We start from the raw sequence: 22114 nt of genomic DNA on the forward strand, positions 1-22114 counted from the left end.
AGGTGCAAGAGCTAGGAGTGCCGGGCGTTTCTGTTCACATGACTCTTCTCCAGCCAGCTTTACCCAGTGACTGACTGGTGCAGGGGTATGCAAGCCCAGCTCCCTTGCAGTGAATCCAGGCAAACTCTCAGGCCTAATTGACACCAGAGCTCCTGCGGGATCAGGCTGAGGCTGGGACTCTGCCTCAATTCACACCCTCGGCTGGCTTGTTCTGACGTCTCATCCTGTGTCCCTTGCCCCTCCCTCACTGGTTTCCGCAGGTGGTGCATCCTTAACAAATCACCTGTATGTGAACCCGCGTCTCAGGGTTTGCTTCTGGGATACTTAACCCAAGAAGTGGGGATTGCGTGTTTAGATGGGTGAGCAAGGAAGGCCTCCCTGAGGAGATGACGTCTGAGCCGAGATCCAAGTAACCAGAAGAAGCCAGTCATGAGACCATCTGGGGGCAGAGCATTCCAAAGGCCATGGAGGTGGGAATGAGCTTTGGGTGTCTGAGGAACAGTAAGGAGGCCAGTGTGACTTCAGAGTGAGTGAAGGAGAGAATGGCAGGGGAAATACCCACACCCGTTGCCTCAGGATCTAGAGGCCAGCCTGCCACTGATACAATCTTCCTCACGCCCCCCATGGCAGAGGCAGGAGTTAGGGGAGTTGTAGCAACATTTTCTTCCCCAGCACTCCACAACAATCTACGGAGGGAGGCCTGAAACTGGGAAAAGCCCACCTGAAAGATATTGACCCCAAGAGAAAATTGAGACCAGCTTGTGTTTTCCTGCTGCGGTGATTGAACAGCATTTTCATTGCTTAAGAGTTGCTTGCAGTGATCAAATACATCCAACAACTAACTAGAGGGCAACAGAGATCCTGGGAGGATCCGGCTCAGTTTCTGTGCAGACGTGGTGATTTAAGCAGAGAAAAGCGTCACTGCGGTGTCTGGTAAGAGACTGATATGATAATAATTTCCATGTCTCGGGAATCTTCTCATTTCAAGTGTAACTGTGTGCCAAGATTCTTCATGAAGTGTGTGAGTGTGACCTTGGCCGGGCAGCGAAAACAGATGGAGGATGGATGTCCCTGTTAGGAAAATCTTGCTCAGGTGAATGTTTGCATTCTCGCAGATGGACCGGCCTATGGAGTTGGGGGTCAAGACTACTCTACTGTGTGTCTTGGGTGGGAAAAAGAAAAGGCCTTCCTAAGGGAAAAGCAGGAAGGAAGGGAGGTTTTTTTTGTAGGCTTGAGCCTCACTGAAAACTGGTTAATAAGGGCACCCTAAAGGTTCAAAGCATGGAGCCTGGCTCAGTTGGGACTTGGCCAAGAAGGCTCCCACCCATTAAATTCATCTTCTTTGTTGATTTTTTTTGTCAGAATGAATCAGTGACCCTCATAATTCATGCAAGTGGACTTTGATTTAAATTTATAGAAATAAAAAAGTAATATAGATGAAGAGTGAGGGTAACCCCCTAGTGACTGGGGCAAAATATCATGTTCTTTAAACAAACCTATTCTGCTCAAATTGTTAAGGTGTTTTAATTATATTTTCATGCCAAGACTTTATTTCTTGCTTCAGGTGCACTCAATGAGAGATAATTGCTGCAATTTCTTCCTGATTCATGTTGTGCTTTGTCCTTAATGCAATTTTAAAAGGAAGGTTTTAGCAGCATTTGTGTAAAAAAATTCAAATATGTGTGCTTAAAAATATGTACGTAGATTGATTATCTAGGTCTAAAATCCCCTAAGTTTCTTTTCCCATTTGGTTTTATTTCATTTTGTCAATATTTGTGTTAAGCACTCTGCATTGATTTCAATGAAGAGATGCTATCCAGCTACCTTTTCAAATAAATGGCGATGTGCCAGAGCAGAAAGGAATCTTCTGCCAAACCCTTCTTGGCTGACTTAGCCACTCAACCAACTGGCATCAGTGTTGTTCTCTTATTTTCAGTAAGAGAAGAAACAGCATACAAGAGGGAAAGGTATCTCATTGATTAAACAAGGAGACCAAGTAACTAGCTTTATTCACCCCACAGCTTAGGAGCTCTGTGCCGTAGGGAACCTAACAATTTGTGGGGTCTTTGAATGAGATACCAAACTTACTGCACTAAACTCCAAAAGTAATAGGAAAGAACTTTGCTTCATTGACCTTCTGAGGTTGATACCAGCAGGGAAATGCGGGAATGTCATTTTCCCATGGTAGAGAGGATGAAATCTGTATTGCATCAGAAATGCAGAGCTTCTGTTTAATCTACATCCATGATTTCTATTCAGCTGTGAGTGCGACACATTTTATTATATGCTGTCCATAATTGTAGCCAGAGAAAAGTCAAGCTGCATGTGTGTCTTGAGGGGAGAAGTAGGCAGGAAGGGAGAGAGAAATGAAGGCTAGTTGTGGGAACTGCCTGACAGAAGACCTACCCCAGATGGGTTCAAGCCCATCATGTCACCATTCTTTAGATTTACCAGTGAATTTTATTCTTCTTCCTTTATGTACCTTATTTTTTTCTCTCTTACCCATGTAAGAGGAGAGAAAGAGGACAGAATATGGGGGTTGGGGCCAGCAGAGGTAGTTCTCAATCATATATTTCATGGCACTGACTGCTGCTACATACTCTTTGGTTGTCACCATTTGGGGCAGGTAAATAAGTTGATGAAATACTAACCTTGGTAAGAAACCTTAGCACCCCTTTGCATCACAGGAATTCTAAACCTTCAGTCCCTTGATCATTCTTTTTTATTATTATAAAATAAATTCATGCTAATTGTAAGAGATCAAATAGACAGATCTACATAAAAAAAAAAACCCTTCACCATCTCCCAACCTCAATTCTCATTTCTTCAAAGTATTCATTGCAAAGTTTCTTTCATCAATTTTCTACATACATCGGCAATGAACACCTTCAAATTTTTTAAAAATTAATTTTTATTGGAGTATAGTTGCTTTACAATGTTTTGTTAGTTTCTGCTGTACAGGAAAGTGAATCAGCACTATGTATACGTATATCCCCTCTCTTTTGGATTTCCTTCCCATTTAGGTCACCACAGAGTGTTGGTCTACATACATATTTTTAAGCACACATATTGAATTTTTTTACACAAATGGGATTATACTTAACACACTATTAGGTGACTTGATTTTTTCCCCAATCATAGTTTTGACATATTTCCGTGTTCATGTATATAAATTTATATGCAGGATGACTGTATGCTTTATCCAGAGACACTTGTTGAGTGACTGGGAGTGCTATTATTAATCCAATGGGGCAACAGGTATGAACTGGACATGTTCTGGGTGTTCGGTCCCACTATCTACAGATCATGGTTTGAAGTCAATCTCTCTTAGTTTGTCTGAAAAAGGCAATGTTTTGAGAAGGAATAAAGAGGTGGAGGAGTTCATCAGAGAACAAGAGATATTCTCAACATAAAAACCGCGTAAAGCTTTGGCTAAGCAAACAACTAACACTGCCGAACTCTAGCAAGTGGACATTACAATTTTTTTTTGACTTGTGTATTTTATTTTTACTATTATTATTTTTTTACTTTCTAATCATTTTTTTTAACCATCTTTATTGGAGTATAATTGCTTTACAATGTTGTGTTAGTTTCTGCTGTATAACAGTGAATCAGCTATATTTATACATATATCCCCATATCCCCACCCTCTTGTGTCTCCCTCCCACCATCCCTATCCCACCCTTCTAGGTGGTCACAAAGCACCAAGCTGATCTCCCTGTGCTATGCGGCTGCTTCCCGCTAGCTATCTCTTTACATTTGGTAGTGTATATATGTCAATGACACTCTCTCAGTTTGTCCCAGCTTACCCTTCCCCCTCCCTGTGTCCTCAAGTCCATTCTCTATGTCTGCATCTTTATTCCTGTCCTACCCCTAGGTTCTTCAGAACCATTTTTTTTTTTTTTTACATTCCATATATATGTGTTAGCATACGGTATCTGTTTTTCTCTTTCTGACTTACTTCACTCTGTATGACAGTCTCTAGGTCCATCCACCTCACTACAAATAACTCAATTTCGTTTCTTTTTATGACTGAGTAACATTCCATTGTGTATATGTGCCACATCTTCTTTATCCATTCATCTGTCGATGGACACTTAGGTTGCTTCCATGTCCTGGCTATTGTAAATAGAGCTGCAAGAACATTGTGGTACATGATTCTTTTTTTTTTAACATCTTTATTGGAGTATAATTGCTTTACAATGGTGTGTTAGTTTCTGCTTTATAACAAAGTGAATCAGTTATACATATACATATATCCCCCTATCTCTTCCCTCTTGCGTCTCCCTCCCTCCCACTCTCCCTATCCCACCCCTCTAGGTGGTCACAAAGCACCGAGCTGATCTCCCTGTGCTATGCGGCTGCTTCCACTAGGTATCTGTTTTGCGTTTGGTAGCGTATATACGTCCATGCCACTCTCTTTTTGTCCCAACTTACCCTTCCCCCTCCCCATGTCCTCAAGTCCATTCTCTAGTAGGTCTGTGTCTCTATTCCCGTCTTACCCCTAGGTTCTTCATGACCATTGTTTCTTTTTTTAGATTCCATATATATGTGTTAGCATACAGTATTTGTTTCTCTCTTTCTGACTTACTTCACTCTGTATGACAGACTCTAGATCCATCCACATCACTACAAATAACTCAATTTTGTTTCTTTTTATGGCTGAGTAATATTCCATTATGTATATGTGCCACATCTTCTTGTCATGCGGTACATGACACTTTTTGAATTATGTTTTTCTCGGGGTATATGCCCAGTAGTGGGATTGCAGGGTCATATGGTAGTTCTATTTTTAGTTTTTTAAGGGACTTCCATACTGTTCTCCATAGTGGCTGTATCAATTTACATTCCCACCAACAGTGCAAGAGGGTTCCCTTTTCTCCACACCCTCTCCAGCATTTATTGTTTCTAGATTTTTTGATGATGGCCATTCTGACCAGTGTGAGATGATATCTCATTGTAGTTTTGATTTGCATTTCTCTAATGATTAATGACGTTGAGCATTCTTTCATGTGTTTGTTGGCAATCTGTATATCTTCTCTGGAGAAATGTCTGTTTGGGTCTTCGGCCCATTTTTGGATGGGGTTTTTTGTTTTTTTCATATTGAGCTGCATGAGCTGCTTGTATATTTTGGAGATTTATCCTTTGTCAGTTGCTTCATTTGCAAATATTTTCTCCCATTTTTAGGGTTGTCTTTTCGTCTTGTTTATGGTTTCCTTTGCTGTGCAAAAGATTTTAAGTTTTATTAGGTCCCATTTGTTTATTTTTGTTTTTATTTTCATTTCTCTAGCAGGTGGATCAAAAAGGATATTGCTGTGACTTATGTCATAGAGTGTTCTGCCTAAGTTTTCCTCTAGGAGTTTTATAGTGTTTGGCCTTACATTTAGGTCTTTAATCCATTTTGAGTTTATTTTTGTGTATGGTGTTAGGGAGTGTTCTAATTTCATTCTTTTACATGTAGCTGTCCAGTTTTCCCAGCACCACTTAATGAAGAGGCTCTCTTTTCTCCATTTTATATTTTTGCCTCCTTTATCAAAGATAAGGTGACCACATGTGTGTGGGTTTATCTTTGGACTTTCTACCCTGTTCCATTGATCTGTATTTCTGTTTTTGTGCCAGTACCATACTGTCTTGATTACTGTAGCTTTGTAGTATAGTCTGAAGTCAGGGAGCCTGATTCCTCCAGCTCCGTTTTTCTTTCTTGAGATTGCTTTGGCTATTCGGGGTCTTTTGTGTTTCCATTGTGAAACTTTTTGTTCTAGTTCTGTTAAAAATGTCATTGGTAGTTTGCTGGGGATTGTATTGAATCTGTAGATTGCTTTAGGTAGTAGAGTCATTTTCACAATGTTGATTGTTCCAATCCAAGAACATGGTATATCTCTCCATCTGTTTGTATCATCTTTAATTTCTTTCATCAGTGTCTTATAGTTTTCTGCATATAGGTCTTTTGCCTCCTTATGTAGGTTTATTCCTAGGTATTTTATTCTTTTTGTTTCAGTGGTAAATGGGAGTGTTTCCTTAATTTCTCTTTCAGATTTTTCATCATTAGTGTATAGGAATGCAAGAAATTTCTGTGTATTAATTTTGTATCCTGCTACTTTACCAAATTCATTGATTAGCTCTAGTAGTTTTCTGGTAGTATCTTTAGGATTCTCTATGTATAGTATCATGTCATCTGCAAACAGTGACAGTTTTACTTCTTTTCTGATTTGGATTCCTTTTATTTCTTTTTCTTCTCTGATTGCTGTGGCTAAAACTTCCAAAACTATGTTGAGTAATGGTGGTGAGAGTGGGCAACCTTGTCTTGTTCCTGATCTTAGTGGAAATGGTTTCAGTTCTTCACCATTGAGAACGATGTTGGCTATGGGTTTGTCATATATGGCCTTTATTATGTTGAGGTAAGTTCCCTCTATGCCTACTTTCTGGAGAGTTTTTTATCATAAATGGGTATTGAATTTTGTTGAAAGCTTTTTCTGCATCTATTGAGAAGATCATATGGTTTTTCTCCTTCAATTTGTTAATATGGTGTATCACATTTATTGATTTGCATATATTGAAGAATCCTTGCATTCCTGGGATAAACCCCACTTGATCATGGTGTATGATCTTTTTAATGTGCTGTTGGATTCTGTTTGCTAGTATTTTGTTGAGGATTTTTGCATCTATGTTCATCAGTGATATTGGCCTGTAGTTTTCTTTCTTTGTGACATCTTTGTCTGGTTATGGTATCAGGGTGATGGTGGCCTTGTAGAATGAGTTTGGGAGTGTTTCTTCCTCTGCTATATTTTGGAAGAGTTTGAGAAGGATAGGTGTTATCTCTTCTCTAAATGTTTGTTAGAATTCGCCTGTGAAGTCATCTGGTCCTGGGCTTTTGTTTGTTGGAAGATTTTCAATCACAGTCTCAATTTCAGTGCTTGTGATTGGTCTGTTTATATTTTCTATTTCTTTCTGGTTCAGTCTCGGAAGGTTGTGTTTTTCTAAGAATTTGTCCATTTGTTCCAGGTTGTCCATTTTATTTGCATAGAGTTGCTTGTAGTAATCTCTCATGATCCTTTGTATTTCTGCAGTGTCAGTTGTTACTTCTCCTTTTTCATTTCTAATTCTGTTGATTTGAGTCTTCTCCCTTTTTTGTCTTGATGAGTCTGTCTAATGGTTTATCAATTTTGTTTATATTTTCAAAGAACCAGCCTTTAGTTTTATTGATTTTTGCTGCTGTTTCCTTCATTTCTTTTTCAATTATTTCTGATCTGATCTTTATGATTTCTTTCCTTCTGCAAACTTTGGGTTTTTCTGTTCTTCTTTCTCTATTTGCTTTAGGTGTAAGGTTAGGTTGTTTATTTGAGATTTTTCATGTTTCTTGAGGTAAGATTGTATTGCTATAAACTTCCCTCTTAGAACTGCCTTTGCTGCATCCCATAGGTTTTGGGTTGTCTTGTTTTCATTGTCATTTTTTTCTTGGTATTTTTTGGTTTCCTCTTTGATTTCTTCAGTGATCTCTTGGTTATTTAGTAGTGTATTGTTTAGCCTCCATGTGTTTGTATTTTTTACAGATTTTTCCTGTAATTGATATCTAGTCTTATAGTGTTGTGGTAGGAAAAGGTACTTGATATGATTTCAATTTTCTTAAATTTACCAAGGCTTGTTATGTGACCCAAGATATGATCTATCCTGGAGAATGTTCCATGAGCACATGAGAAGAAAGTGTATTCTGTTGTTTTTGGATGGAATGTCCTATAAATATCAATTAAGTCCATCTTGTTTAATGTATCCTTTAAAGCTTGTGTTTCCGTATTTATTTTCATTTTGGATGATCTGTCCGTTGGTGAAAGTGGGGTGTTAACCTCCCCTACTATGATTGTGTTACTGTCGTTTTCCCCTTTTATGGCTATTAGCATTTGCCTTATGTATTGAGGTGCTCCTATGTTAGGTGCATAAAGATTTACAATTGTCATATCTTCTTCTTGGATTGATCCCTTGATCATTATGTAGTGTCCTTCTTTGTCTCTTGTAATAGTCTTTATTTTAAAGTCTATTTTGTCTGATATGAGAATTGCTACTCCAGCTTTCTTTTGATTTCCATTTGCATGGAATATCTTTTTCCATCCCCTCACTTTCAGTCTGTATGCATTCTTAGGTCTGAAGTGGGTCTCTTGCAGACAGCATATATATGGGTTTTATTTTTGTATTAATTCAGCCAGTCCATTTCTTTTGGTTGGAGCATTTAATCCATTTACATTTAAGGTAATTATTGATATGTACGTTCCTATTACCATTTTCTTAATTGTTTTGAGTTTGTTTTTGTAGGTCTTTTCCTTCTCTTGTGTTTCCTGCCTAGAGGAGTTCCTTTAACATTTGTTGTAAAGCTGGTTTGGTGGTGCTGAATTCTCTTAGCTTTTGCTTATCTGTAAATGTTTTAAGTTCTCTGTCAAATATGAATGAGGTCCTTGTTGGGTAGAGTAATCTTGGTCGTAAGTTTTTCCCTTTCATCACTGTAAATATGTCCTGCCACCCCCGTCTGGCTTGCAGAGTTTCTGCTGAAAGATCAGCTGTTAACCTTATGGGGATTCCCTTGTATATTATTTGTTGCTTTTCCCTTGCTGCTTTTAATATGTTTTATTTATATTTAATTTTTTTTTTAAAGATTTATTTATTGATTAGCTGATTGATTGCTATGTTGGGTCTTCGTTTCTGTGCTAGGGCTTTCTCCAGTTGCGGCAAGCGGGGGCCACTCTTCATCGCGGTGCACGGGCCTCTCACTATCGCGGCCTCTCTTGTTGCGGAGCACAGGCTCCAGACGCACAGGCTCAGTAGCTGTGGCTCACGGGCCCAGTTTCTCCGCGGCATGTGGGATCTTCCCAGACCAGGGCTCGAACCCGTGTCCCCTGCATTAGCAGGCAGATTCTCAACCACTGCGCCACCAAGGAAGCCCTATATTTAATTTTTGATAGTTTGATTAATATGTGTCTTGGCGTGTTTCTCCTTGGATTTATCCTGTATGGGACTCTCTGTGCTTTCTGTACTTGACTGACTATTTCCTTTCCCATATTAGGGAAGTTTTCAACTGTAATCTCTTCAAATATTTTCTCAGTCTCTTTCTTTTTCTCTTCTTCTTCTGTGACCCCTATAATTCGAATGTTGGTGAGTTTAATGTTGTCCCAGAGGTCTCTGAGACTGTCCTCAATTCTTTTCATTCTTTATTCTACTGTACAGTAGTTATTGCCACTAGTTTATCTTCCAGGTCACTTATCCGTTCTTCTGCCTCAATTATTCTGCTATTGATTCCGTCTAGAGAATTTTAAATTTCATTTGTTGTGTTGTTCATCATTGTTTGTTTGCTCTTTAGTTCTTCTAGATCCTTGTTAAACGTTTCTTGTATTTTCTCCATTCTATTTCCAAGATTTTGGATCATCTTTACTATCATTACTCTGAATTCTTTTTCAGGTAGACTGCCTATTTCCTCTTCATTTGTTTGGTCTGGTGGGTTTTTACTTTACTCCTTCATCTGTTGCATATTTCTCTGTCTTCTCATTTTGCTTAACTTAATGTGTTTTGGGTCTCCTTTTCACAGGTCGCAAGTTCGTAGTTCCTGTTGTTTTTGGTGTCTGTCCCCAGTGGGTAAGGTTGGTTCAGTGGGTTGTGTCAGCTTCCTGGTGGAGGGGACTGGTGCCTGTGTTCTGGTGGATGAGGCTGGATCTTGTCTTTCTGGTGGGCAGGACTGAGTCTGTTGGTGTGTTTTGGGGTGTCTCTGAACTTATTCTGATTTTAAGCAGCCTCTCTGCTAATGGGTGGGGTTGTGTTCCTGTATTGCTAGTTGTTTGGCATGGGGGTGTCCAGCACTGGAGCTTGCTGGTTGTTGAGTGGAGCTGGGTCTTAGCAGTGAGATGGAGATCTCTGGGAGAGCTCTCGCTGATTGATGTTACGTGGGGCTGGGAGGTCTCTGGTGGTCCAATGTCCTGAACTCGGCTCTCCCACCTCAGATGCTCAGGCCTGACACCCACCCAGAGCACCAAGACCCTGTCAGCCACACGGCTGTCAAGTCAAAGTGCTGAGACACCGAGGTTTGCAGCGAATAGAGGGCTTACTTGCAAGGCAGTCCAGCAAGGAGCAGTAGAACGAATCTCAAATCTTGCCTTCCCTGAAGGCAAGGGGCTGAGATTACAATTTTTGTCTTTGAGTTATATGAATGGAAAACTGGGGGAAAATATTAAAGGAGGACACATTCCCCATAAAAGATATGAATATTTTAACAATGTCAGCAAGGCAGTGAGATGCACCAGAGAATGAATGAAGATCTCCTTCAAGGACACAGGGGACTGACAAGAGAAAATGTGTAGATTTAGGGCTTTTGCTGATCCTACTCCTATGTAACTTTAAGTCTACCCTGCAGATGATAGTTTTTACTCCTCACCCTTCACATACAGAACTTTTTACACATTGGGGTTGGGGTGGGGATTGGGAAGATTAATACTGGCTTTGTTATCCCAAACTCGAGGAATTTCCTTAGGGCATTTCTGGTTTTCTCTTGTGCTTTGTGCTTCATTTGATGTAAAGTCAGTTTGGGACTTGGGTTGTTTTGTTTGGTAGAGAAGCAGTTGTGAGATAATTGGTTACCAGAGAATGGAGGAGCCACAGACCTCCAGCAATTGGATCTCTCACAGTCAGGACAAAGCAATGTAATGTTCAAAGGGGAGGATGGGGTATCACCAATCTCTGTTTGATGCAGCAGATTGTTATTTTCCCCCCAGCTACATGGAAAGGACTAATTTCATTTTTATGTGACTTGCACTTATAGTTTCTCATTTCTAACAGACTGTTTTCCAAATTCACATCACCAAGCCAGCTGGCTGGCACATCTGCACATGCCTTGTAGAGAATCTGCCTAGGCCTGTGTCTTTCCTTTTAGTTTGATCTTTGTCAGACAATAATTTTGTGGACATTGATTAGAGGTCCTCTTTTAACTCTATAAATAGAAAGGGTTAATTGAAATATGACAAATTCAAAATTCAAGTATGATGATGTAAGAAGTATGGACAAAAGCATCGGAAAGTTATTTTTCTCTTCTCTGGGTATCTAGTCTGTGAAACTGGACACCACCAATGAGATGTACTAAAAGAAGCACTGGATTGGCAGTCAAGTCTAAATTCTGATTCTGATTTTGATTCTGACACTGATTCACTGTGTAATCTTGAGCAAGCCTCTGGGATTCAGTTTCCTTCTCTGTACAGAGGGGTAGAAACAGTTGACTTTGTCAACTGAAAAAAATGCACCATCTACAAGGTGAGAATTATGTTTTATTTGGTGGACATACTGAGGACTTAAGCCTGGGAGACAGCCTCTCAGATAGCTCTGATGGACTGTTCAGAAGAGGTAATGGAGAAGCAAGGATATACAGGAGTTTTTGCAACAAAAACCAAGTAATCAAAAGATTACTGTGATTTAAAGAAAAACCAGACATCTCAAGTTAGTGAATTTAGCACTTTTCTATGTATGGGAAGATGCATGAGTCAGAGCTCATTGAAATCATTCCTTTGATATGCATCTTAACTATCTAGGGGCAATATCCTAGATCTTTTTTTCCATCCTGAATCCCCTCAGGGTGCACAATCAGGGGAAGCTGCGGTGGCTGATGGCTTGATGGCCACAACATCCTTTGTTTACTGATGTGGCAGGCGACATTCTTCGTCCGCAATTTCTAGGGTTTCCTTCAGGTCTAACATTATCTATGATTTTGATACTTCATTTTCTTACAAAGTGAAAAATCACAAAAACATTTTTCTTGACTTCACATTCAATTTTTTATTCTAATTTTTTTCTCTTAATTACCATTTCCGACTTTCCCTGGAGGAGGTATCCTTCCGGTTCTGCTATTCTTCCTTTCTTTATGGTCTTGACAGGCACTGTTAGACTTGAGGTGTGGGCAGATCAGGAGACTGCCTTTTAAACATTATCGGAAAGGGGCTACATCCAAATATTTCCCGCATTGGCCTGCCTCTGAAATTCCATCCTCAGGAGTTATTTTTCCTGCAGATAAAGCACCTGAACTCTATTCATATACATATGCCCTGGGGAGGCAACACGTCAAGCCTGTTTCAGCTTAATGGGAATGCTTTTATCTGGGTTTCCCCAATGAGCTGGCTAACTGACCGCAGCACCTTGGAGCAGGAGAGAAACAATGGCAACGTTTTTATAGGGCAGAGGAGTGAGTGATACATCAAAGATCTGGACAATGCCTGGTGTTGCTACCAGGTGGGAATCAGAGTCAGAGACAATGGGGAGCTCAGGAGGGAGGTGGATGAGAGATTAGTGGTGGGGAAAGTTGTAGGCAGCTGCGAAGAAGGAAGTCAGCAGACACCAAGGGCCCCCAAAACAAATTTGCTGCACAATTTTCCTTAGCTTGGGTCTGTCCATGTTACTCTGTATGAAACTAGTGTACTTCTCAGTGAGCATTTGAGAACCGAAAGGTAGGGAAGGGAATCACATTACATTAACTTGTGACACTTTCTCATGGCTCCTCCAGAGTCTCTTTGTTTGCATTTTGCCTGAATTTCAGACCTATAATTAGAGTTGAGAAGAAAATGTTCTGCACAGGGAGTTTTGCTAACACCACCATTTTTACAGAGGAAATTTTTTTAGAGGTGAAGAATACAGTAAATCTTCCCCCATCCCTTTATAAAACACACTCCCTGTTAAGAATCTAAGAAGGGTAGGTTGCTGCAGTTTCTTTCTAAATGAACTCATTTCTGTTAAGGAGGAAAAGAACACTTAGACTCACTCTGCCAGCGTTGCTAGTGCCCACCCTGCAGCTTCTGTGAGAGTGCAGGGTCAGAGGTGCATGCCGGGAGACTCACTTTTCTTCAGGGCTGTGCTGGCGGAGGGGAGGTTTCATTTATTTGATGTGTCTTTGTTTCATGCTGTTCCGACATTTTGTAACCTGTGGCTTTCTTCTGGCGGAAGTACATTACACAGTGTATTTTCTCTCTTCAATCATTCATGTTTTTAACCTTACAAGTTACTATGAATGTTACAGCGATGGAGTGGTTAAGAAAGTTTGGTGGACAGTGGTATACGTCAAATCTGTGTGTTTCCTAAAGCAGTGGTAGCCATGAGAGGATTTTGAAGAGGATGGATGCAAAAGTGAGGAACACCCCTCAACAGTTACAGATCTTAGTGTCAGTATCTCCCGAATGCCAGTGATTCTTTCCTTCTTAGTGGACTTGGTCCCACCAAAGATGCCACATTAAAGATGAAAGTATTCTGTTTTTCACTCTGCTTTGCTTTGTTTACTCTTCTTTCATTAATTCTTTCACTTTGTCCACTGGACAAGGAGAGATCAAGGGACTGGACCAATTTGTTTAGCCAACCATTGAGGAGAACATAGCAGATGAGGAAATAGAAGCTCATCTTCTACACCTCTAGATACCATATATCCCTCAGTCCAAGCCCACTGCTCTTACAGAGGTAACACAATGTTTTACACCTCAAAACTATTTACATTTCAGTACTTTTTCCCATGCAGGTTTGGATCAGTTGTTTTTTTTCAGTCTGTTTTCTGCCTGTTGTTCCCATTTGTTAATTCCTATTGTTCTGTCTTCCATGTCACTGATTCTTTCCTCTGTGTCCTCCATTCTGCTGTTGAACCCATCCACTGAGCGTTTATTTTAGTTATTTGTTTTCAGTTATTCAATAACTGAAGTAATGGAGGAGACAGAGGAAAAAGTCAGTGAACTGGAAGATAGAACAATAGAAATTACAAATAGTTGTAAATTTCCATTTAGTTCTTCTATTTCTTTGCTGAGGTTTTCCATTTTTTTCATTTAAGAGTATTCATAATTGCTTGTTGAAGCATTATTATCATAGCTGCTTCAAAATCTTTGTCAGGTAATTCTAACATCTCTGTCATTTTGGTGTTGGCATACTTTAATTTTTTTCATTCAGTTTGAGATCTTCCTGGTTCTTGATATGACAATAGATTTTCAGTTGAAACAGGCCTTTTTAGATTATGTTATGAAACTCTGAATCTCACTTAAACCTGGCTTTATCTGACACCACTCTGGCAAGGAAGGGCCTTTGCCTCATTACTGCCAGGTAGAAGTGGAAGTCCAGGTTTCCCACTCAGCCTCAGTTGACACCAGAGGGAGGAGTTTCCTCATTACTGTTGGATGGGAGTCCCAGCTCCCCATGTGCTCTTCACTAACTGACACTGCAGTGGAGGTGACCTTGTTACCACTGAGTGATGGTGAAAGTCCTGATTGTCCACTAGGCCACCTCTGATACCACCCCAGTGGAGAGAAGAAGGGGTATCTTCTTCCTGGTGAGGGTAGAAGTACAGGCTCCCCACATAGTCCCCACTAACACTGTGCGTGGTGGGTAGAGGAGGAGAGAGGAGACTTGTTACTGGCACAGAAAAAAGTGCTGGCTTCCTATTTGGCCTTTTCTGACACCACCCTGGCGGGGGGTATTGGGGTGTCTCATTAGAGCAGGCTGAGGATAGAAGCTTAGGTTCTCTACTTAGCTTTTGCTGGTATGGGGGGAGAGTGAATCCTCAGTTTTTTTCTGTGGAGCTATGTTGGAGCAGACCAGTTACTATCTGAAAGTTTTCTGTCTTAGATCACAGATTTAAATGTAAAACCTAAAATTTAGAATGCTTTTAGAAAAAATGTAGAACATATTGGGTGTCTAGGGCTAGACAAAGAGTTCTTAGACTTGACACTAAAAGCATGATCCATAACAGGAAAAATTGATACATAGGATTTCATCAAATGTAAAAACTTTTGTTCTGTGATTATGTTAAGAAGTTGAAAAGATAAGCTATAGATTGGGAGAAAATATTTGCAAACCACATATTCACCAATGGATTCGTATATAGAATACATTAAAAAAAAAAACTCTCAAAGTTCAACAGTAAAAAGTCAAACAATTCAAAATGGGCAAAAGACATGAAGAGGCATTTTACCAAAGAGGATCTATAGACGGCAGATAACACTTGAAAAGACTTCCAACATTATTAGCTATTAAAGAAATGCAAATTAAAACCTCAGTGAGACATTACTACGTACATACCAGAATTGCTAAAATAAAAAATACCAACAACACCAAATGTTGGTGAGGCTGTTGAGAAACTGGATCACTCATAAATTGCTGGTAGGAACGTAAAATGGTACAGCTACTCTTGAAAATGCTTTGGCAGTTTCTTAAAAAGCTAAATGTGTAACAACCATACAACCCAGCAATTGCGTTCCTGGGCACTTATTCCAGAGAACTGAAGAGTTATTCTCACATAAACACCTATACACAAATGTTTAGAGCAGCTTTATTTATAGTAGTCAAAAACTGGAAACAACCCAGTCCTTTAGTGGGTGAATGAATAAACAAACTAGTATATTCATATCATGGAATACACTTCAGCCAAAAAAAACAAAAAAGAAAAAAAGAAATGAACTGTTGGCATACACAATGACCTGGATGAATCTCTAGAGAATTATGTGAAGTAAAAAAAGTCAATCTCAAAAGTTTACATACTGTATGATTCCATTTATACAACATTCTTGAAATGACACAATTATAGAGATGGAGAACAGATTAGTGGTTGTCCAAGGCTAGGGAGGGCATGGAGGCAGGAAGGAAGTAGATGTGGTTATAAAAGGGCAACATGAGGGATCCTGTGGTGATAGAATTGTTCAATATCTTGACTGTATCAATGTCAATATCCTGGCTGTGATATTGTCTATTGTTTTGCAAGATGTTACCCTGGCCGGAACTGGAGAAAGGATACAGAGGATCTCTTGGTTTTATTGCTTACAACTGCATGTGTATATACAATTGTTTCAAAATAAAAACTTTAATTAAAACACACACACACACACACACACACACACACACACACACACACATCTAGTAAGTCAGACAAAAAAGGCAAAGATTTTCCAGACAAAGGTAACCAGAAAAAGGTAGTCAGAAATTCTGGGTGTGAGGCTGAGAGATCAAGTGGTTCTAAACCTTGGGTCCTTCTGAACCACCAGAAGGAGCCTCTGATTATGACCCAGATCCTTTGAGAAGTAAGGCATTGTACATAGGAGAGTCTCTGTAAAACTGCAGGCTTGCACCCAAGGCAGGCATTATTACAATCAAGTGTTACTACCACTCTTCCAGGGGCTTGTGTATTCCAACGGAAGCAGGACAGCTTGCAGAATGGCAAAGCCCTGATCCACAGAAAGGACTCAGCTAGTCAGACCCCAGATGCAGTGTTGGTGGGGTGCTGCTTGGAGGGGCCATCTCGGGGGCAGGTTACACCTGCTGTACCTTTAAGGAAAGGTGGAGCTGCTGGCTTTGGGGATGCTGCCTTCATTCTCCAGGCTGGTCACTTGGCAGTGTTTCTTGTCATTCTCTCAGTTTGCGGCTCATTTCAGCATTGCTTCTCCTCTACTCAGCCGGACAAAAAAGAGGCCAGAGGGAGGCTGTGGGATCGAAGCGGGACGTCACCGGTCTCTGCTGGAGGTGAGGGGAGGATGCAGATGGAGCACATCTTTGGGGAACAAGGGTAATCTCAGACCAGGCTCACTTGCCTTCTTGTTCCCTCTCTAACCCATCACTATGCCTTTTGCTACATATATCCACCGTCCCCCACCCTATTCCATTGTTACATTTGTTTTTTTTTTTTTTTAAAGAAATGGTTAAGGATATCTTCCCAGAAGAAGGAAATCATATTAGCTGTTCAGTTTATTAGAGATTTCCCCATCTCTCACTTTTGATTTGCAAGAGCAGTGCGCAGCACGGGAAGATGTGTACCTATTTAGATATTTCCCCAGGTAAACTTTTTTCCTAACTTGCTTTCTAGCATCAGGATGCTTTTTCATCACTACCTTTAGCGTTGGAAAGTTGTTTCTCCTCTTAGTAAATATACAGCAGCAGCTGGAAGTGGAAAAGGCTGTGTGAGTGTGTTTTCATGATCGTGTAAGTGATGGGAAAAAGTTACATGTGGTGTCTGCTTGTAAATTTTCTTAGTGAAAGGATGCATCATAATTCATTTCTAAAGAGACAATGGAAATATCCTAACAGATGGCAGCCAGAGCATTGCAGAGCAAGCACTTATAGGTCATGTGTCAAACACCGGAGAGGTCCTGCAGGTATAAAAAGGTTGGTGACACAGGCCCTGCCACAAGGGCTTTATGGTTTGTTAGTAAAAATGGTAGCTGGCCTGTTTGGAGCATCTGCTGTGGGCCAGGCAGGGCGTTAGTAGCATTATTAAGTGCTCTCAACCATTCACTATTCTGCAAGGTAGTGAGAAGCATTCCTGCTTTACACATACGGGAATTCATAGTCAACGAGATGAAAGAACTTGCTTATGCTCACAGAACTAGTAAATGGTGATGTTCATTTATGAAGCAGATCTGCATATGCCATACTATCTTTAAACAGAAAAGAGAGAGAGAAAAAAAGCAGTAAATGGGCAGGTTCCGTGGGCCCTCAATATCCGTGGGTTCCGGAATTCAATCTACGATTGGTTGAATCCACAGATGCAGAACCCTTGGGTACGGAGGGAGGGCCGATTGTATTAGGCCACTTGGTATAAGGGACTTGAGAGTCTGTGGATTTTGCTATCCTCGGTGGGTCCTGGAAGCCTTCCCCCACAGATAGCTAGGCAGACGACCGTCATAAGTGCTCAGGAAGTGGCAGATTATTAATAGAGGCAGTGAGAGGGGGAGAGATGGTTATGCCAGGAGTGAGCACTTCATAAATATGAATTGTGAACTCGTTTTCAGGTCTAAGCTAGGGGGTATTTTTGGTATTGTTTTAATTGGCAGTGGATGCTCTAACAGCAAGCCAACTCAAGCATGTCTATATACTTTGTAATACAACACACATTATCCTGTTGACAAAACATGAATAAATGTTATCCTTCCATTTACATTTAAAGGAAAAATTCCTTCGAACTTGGCTCAGAACTTTCCACCTAGAAGAAGTGTTTCTCTATTCTATTTTACACCAGGTCCCTCCTGCCTGTCTTCTTCCTTCCTTCCTTCCCATTTCCAAGGAGAATCTGTTCTTGCCAAATCTTGGTCTTTGCAGTCAACCAGTCCTCCGAAATGTAGAAAAGACAGAGTGTGTCCCCAAATAAACTACTACCAGTAAGTCGTTATTCAAAGAATCTCTTCGTTCCTTGGGACTCCACATAGGCTATGGAGAATATATGGGAGAAACAAACAACAAACCAGCCTGAGATTTGTGGACAGGGCAGAAATGATTAACATGGGAATGTTCAAACAACTCACCTCCTTCTTCCTCTCTGACAAGCCTCCTCCAATCAGGAGCTCAGTTCCCCTCCTCTTCACCCAACTAAAGAGGGAAGATCCTCTCTTGCCTCTGGAGAAACTACGTCAGTCCACAAAAAGAAGGAATGGGAGCAGGGCAAAGAAAAGAAGCTAAAAGCATCAGGATGGGATCTTTGGAGCAGATGTGGAATGGGGAAGCCCTGTGGTTGGATGGGAGTATGTATGTGGATCTTCTTCACAGATTTTAAGGAAGTTGAGGCAGGTATTTGCACAATTTCCTGGTTACTTTAGGTTGTTGGTGGATAGAGTTTCTGTATTTCCAGGAACCAGAGCCACTTCTGGTTGCCCTGCCAAGCTTACAGCATTCCGTGACTACGAGACCAGCAAGGATCAGCTCACCTGGCTCTCTGGGTGCTTGGAGGGAGGTGGGCGAGCAAAGTAAATCAACTCAAGAACAACCAATGTGGAAGGATCACCTGTAAGTGAACTATTAGGTTAAACTTTTCAAACTGCCATTTTTAGAGGAAAAAAAATGTTGAATATCAGCAATTTCTTAAGTTTCAATCACATATATTCTCCTAATCTTAAATCCATTTCCAGAATGTTTTAAAAGGACTATGAAACTGAATATGTGGGAAGGAATGGACTTTGATGTCAAAAGATATTTGAATTCTGGAGCTTTTTCTTAGTAGATGTACGGACTTGGGCAAGTTAGCTCAACTCCTCTGAGTCTCAGTTTTCTCATCTGAAAAATAGATATAACAACATCTACATACCTCATAGGGATGGAGTGAGAGATGATAAGGCATGTAGAGCTTTCAGCCACATTGTAGGCCCTCAGATGTTAGTTTGTCCACTGAACCCACTGCATTGAGGTCTTCAGCTTTTATTTGCTTGAAATGTTGGACAATAGTTCGTTTCTCCGGAATTTCACTAACTCCAGCGCTCAGAATCGGTTGCTTAAGAGAAAGAAGGAAGCTGCCGGCTCATCCAGCCTAATGCCACACTTTACACACGTGAAAATCCAAGCTCGGAGACATTTCCATAGGTCACAAAACTAAGCCAGTGTCAAGATCCCTGCTGCCCAGGTCCAAGCTGCCAATTCCAGAGGGTTGACTAAGTTGTAAAAGAGAGTTGGTCTGACCTTGCATTTCACTATCCTTTCATCCACCCAGCAGAAACCCAGGGTGGGGAGGAGAGGGACAAAGAGAACCCTGAATGTGCCCCAAGGTCAACTTTACTTTCAGGCACAGATAATAAAGGCTCTATGTGGCTCCTTCACCCTAGGAGACCTGGAGCTGCCCAAGTCTTAGGCTGGAAGAGCAGATTGATTTCCTCTCGCCATCAATTATTTGTAGTTGCCTGGGGAGCTATATTTGAGGAGTGTTCTGTGACCATTTCCAGGTTCAACAAGACAGAGTTCTATGATGGATGAATAATATCTGCTTTGGGTGTGGAAAGGGAAAGTAGTAGCATGAATTCCTGGACCCTATCTTCAATGGATTCTGCTGAATCAGAATCTCCAGGGATGTAGCTCAGGCATCTGCCTTTTTAATAAGCTCCCTGGGTGAAGTTTGAAAACCACTGACCTAGTGGACAAACTAAAAATCCTTCTGAGTATGCCCTGGGTAGGTTTCCTGGGACCTGTCTCAGTGGGTTCCACCCTGAAGTTAATGAGACGTGTGATTTAGGAGAAAAGGTCTCACCCAGCAGTGGAGCCTGGGCAGATGCCAGTTTGTCCAGAGCCCTCCTCAGTCTGCCATCAGTCTAGCTGGGACCGTCCTTGAGGCCTGAAAAAGCACCCAAAGGCACTGGGGTAATCACAAGAAAACGGCAGATAACATTTATAGCAAACTGGTTGTCATGGGTTGAATTGTCTTCCTCCAAAAATTTATGTGTTGAAGTTCTAATCCTTCTTACCTCAGAATGTGACCTTGCTTGGAAAATAGGGTTGCTGCAGATGTAATTCGTTATGATGAGGTTATATTGGAGTAGGGTGGGCCCCTAACCCAATATGACTGCTGTCCTCGAAAACGGGGAAACTTGACACAGAGGTAGACCCACGCAGCAGGAAGACTGTGTGAAGAGACACAGGGAGAAGATGGCCATCTTCAGGCCAGGGAGAGAGGCCTTCACGCATAGCTCTCAGAAGGAACCAACATTTTGATTTTAGACTTCTAGCCTTCTGACAGTTTCAGAACTGTGAGATAGTAAATATTCTGTTGTTTAAGCCAGCCAGTTTGTGGTTATTTGTTAAGGCAGCCCTCACGAATTAATACACTGGTCTAAGGACCTTAGGTACTATTATTATGCCAATCTTAGAGATGAAAGGCCACGGTATAGGGAGGCTTCAGGTAATATAGCTAGCAGATGGTGGAATGAGGATAAAACCCAGATTTAGCCCTTCTCTTGCCCTGGGATTGCCTCTCATGGGAATAGCTTGCAACTTCCTGATACTGAACTTGCCTTGCCCATTCCTGCCTCTCTGTCCCCCTGCATGGCATGTGATGCTGACCTGGGTTCTTATAGCCAGTAGCCAGTCCGGCTCTGGGTTTTGCCTCGTTTCTGTGCTGTCACTGCCCTGAGGGATAATGAGCTTACGTCCGCCTGAGCTTCCACAATGTTGACGTGTGTCCTCGTTCAACAAGACGAATAATCTCCTGAAATAAACATGATAATAACTGAAGAAATGAAAGAAGTACAAAGTATGTTAGGAAGATGGTCTGCGCCTAAAATATTAGAACATGTGAAAATGGAATCACCTTTAACTTTTCTTCCTTTCAGGGGAGAGGGAGGTTTATATCTGTAATATCATTGTTTATATTGCTATAAAAAAGAGCTTTGTATTCTATTCATTTGCTGTAAAAATGTTTCCAGAGGACTCAGCTACTGTTTTTTTCTTCTCAAGTTTCTTGATGCTGATGGGATCCTTCAAAGACTCAAGCCCATTGGACTAGAAATCCCATAAGGGGTTATAGCCCTGATTATAATACATTGCTATATTCATTTCTATCGACCCATGAATTTTACTGTTGTTAATATGTGACCTAAGAGCTAAGGCTGCTCCGTGGGGAGGGGAAATGGTAACTAGATTAACTGGGCAGAGTTTTCCAAAGGCTTCCAATCCCATGGGAAGTAATTGGTCTGATTTTTATATGTGTTCATTAATATTTTATATCTGATTCAGGAAATATAGAATCAGAAGAATTTATAACCAAAGGCAAATGTAGAGTGAGTCTGTTGGTAGTAATTCACTTGAGCTAGCATGGTTAAATAAATATAATTGACTTTTTGAAGACATACATTTTATACAGTAAGGAATGTGAGTTTTTAATTGAAAGATAAGGAAACAATGTATAAGCATTATGTCTATATCACAGATTTTACGGGGCAGGTTGAACAGAGAAGTTTTGCCTCCCAGGATTGTGAGCAAATATGCAAAGAGGTAGGGCTTGAGAAAGTGATCTGAAAGATGGTGGAGTGGTTTATAGAGGCAAAGCAGGGACTTTCCTGGTGGCACAGTGGTTGGGAGTCTGCCCGCCAATGCAGGGAACACGGGTTCAATCCCTGGTCCGGGAAGATCCCACATGCAGCGGAGCAGCTAAGCCCGTGCGCCACAACTGCTGAGCCTGTGCTCTGGAGCCCGTGAGCCACAACTGCTGAGCCCCCGTACCATAACTACTGAGACCCACGTGCCTAGAGCCCATGCTCTGCAACAAGATAGGCCACCACAATGAGAAGCCCGCGCACCACAACGAAGAGTAGCCCCCGCTCACCACAACTAGAGAAAGCCCACGTGCAGCAACGAAGACCCAATGCAGCCAAAAATAAATAAAATAAAACAA

General features: G+C 41.1%; 1 long non-coding RNA gene across 1 annotated transcript in view; it reads right to left on the bottom strand.

Annotated features, from left to right (window-relative positions):
- Nucleotides 1-1593: 1593 nt before the first annotated feature.
- Nucleotides 1594-22114, bottom strand: part of LOC309626240 — a 161935-nt gene continuing 141414 nt past the window's right edge. The window contains exon 2 of the long non-coding RNA XR_014243062.1: nucleotides 1594-3979. This is a non-coding gene — a long non-coding RNA (uncharacterized lncRNA). The remainder of the gene's footprint in view (nucleotides 3980-22114) is intronic.

The sequence above is a fragment of the Balaenoptera borealis genome (assembly GCF_965194805.1).
Source record: "Balaenoptera borealis genome assembly, chromosome: 3".
Taxonomy (NCBI): domain Eukaryota; kingdom Metazoa; phylum Chordata; class Mammalia; order Artiodactyla; family Balaenopteridae; genus Balaenoptera; species Balaenoptera borealis.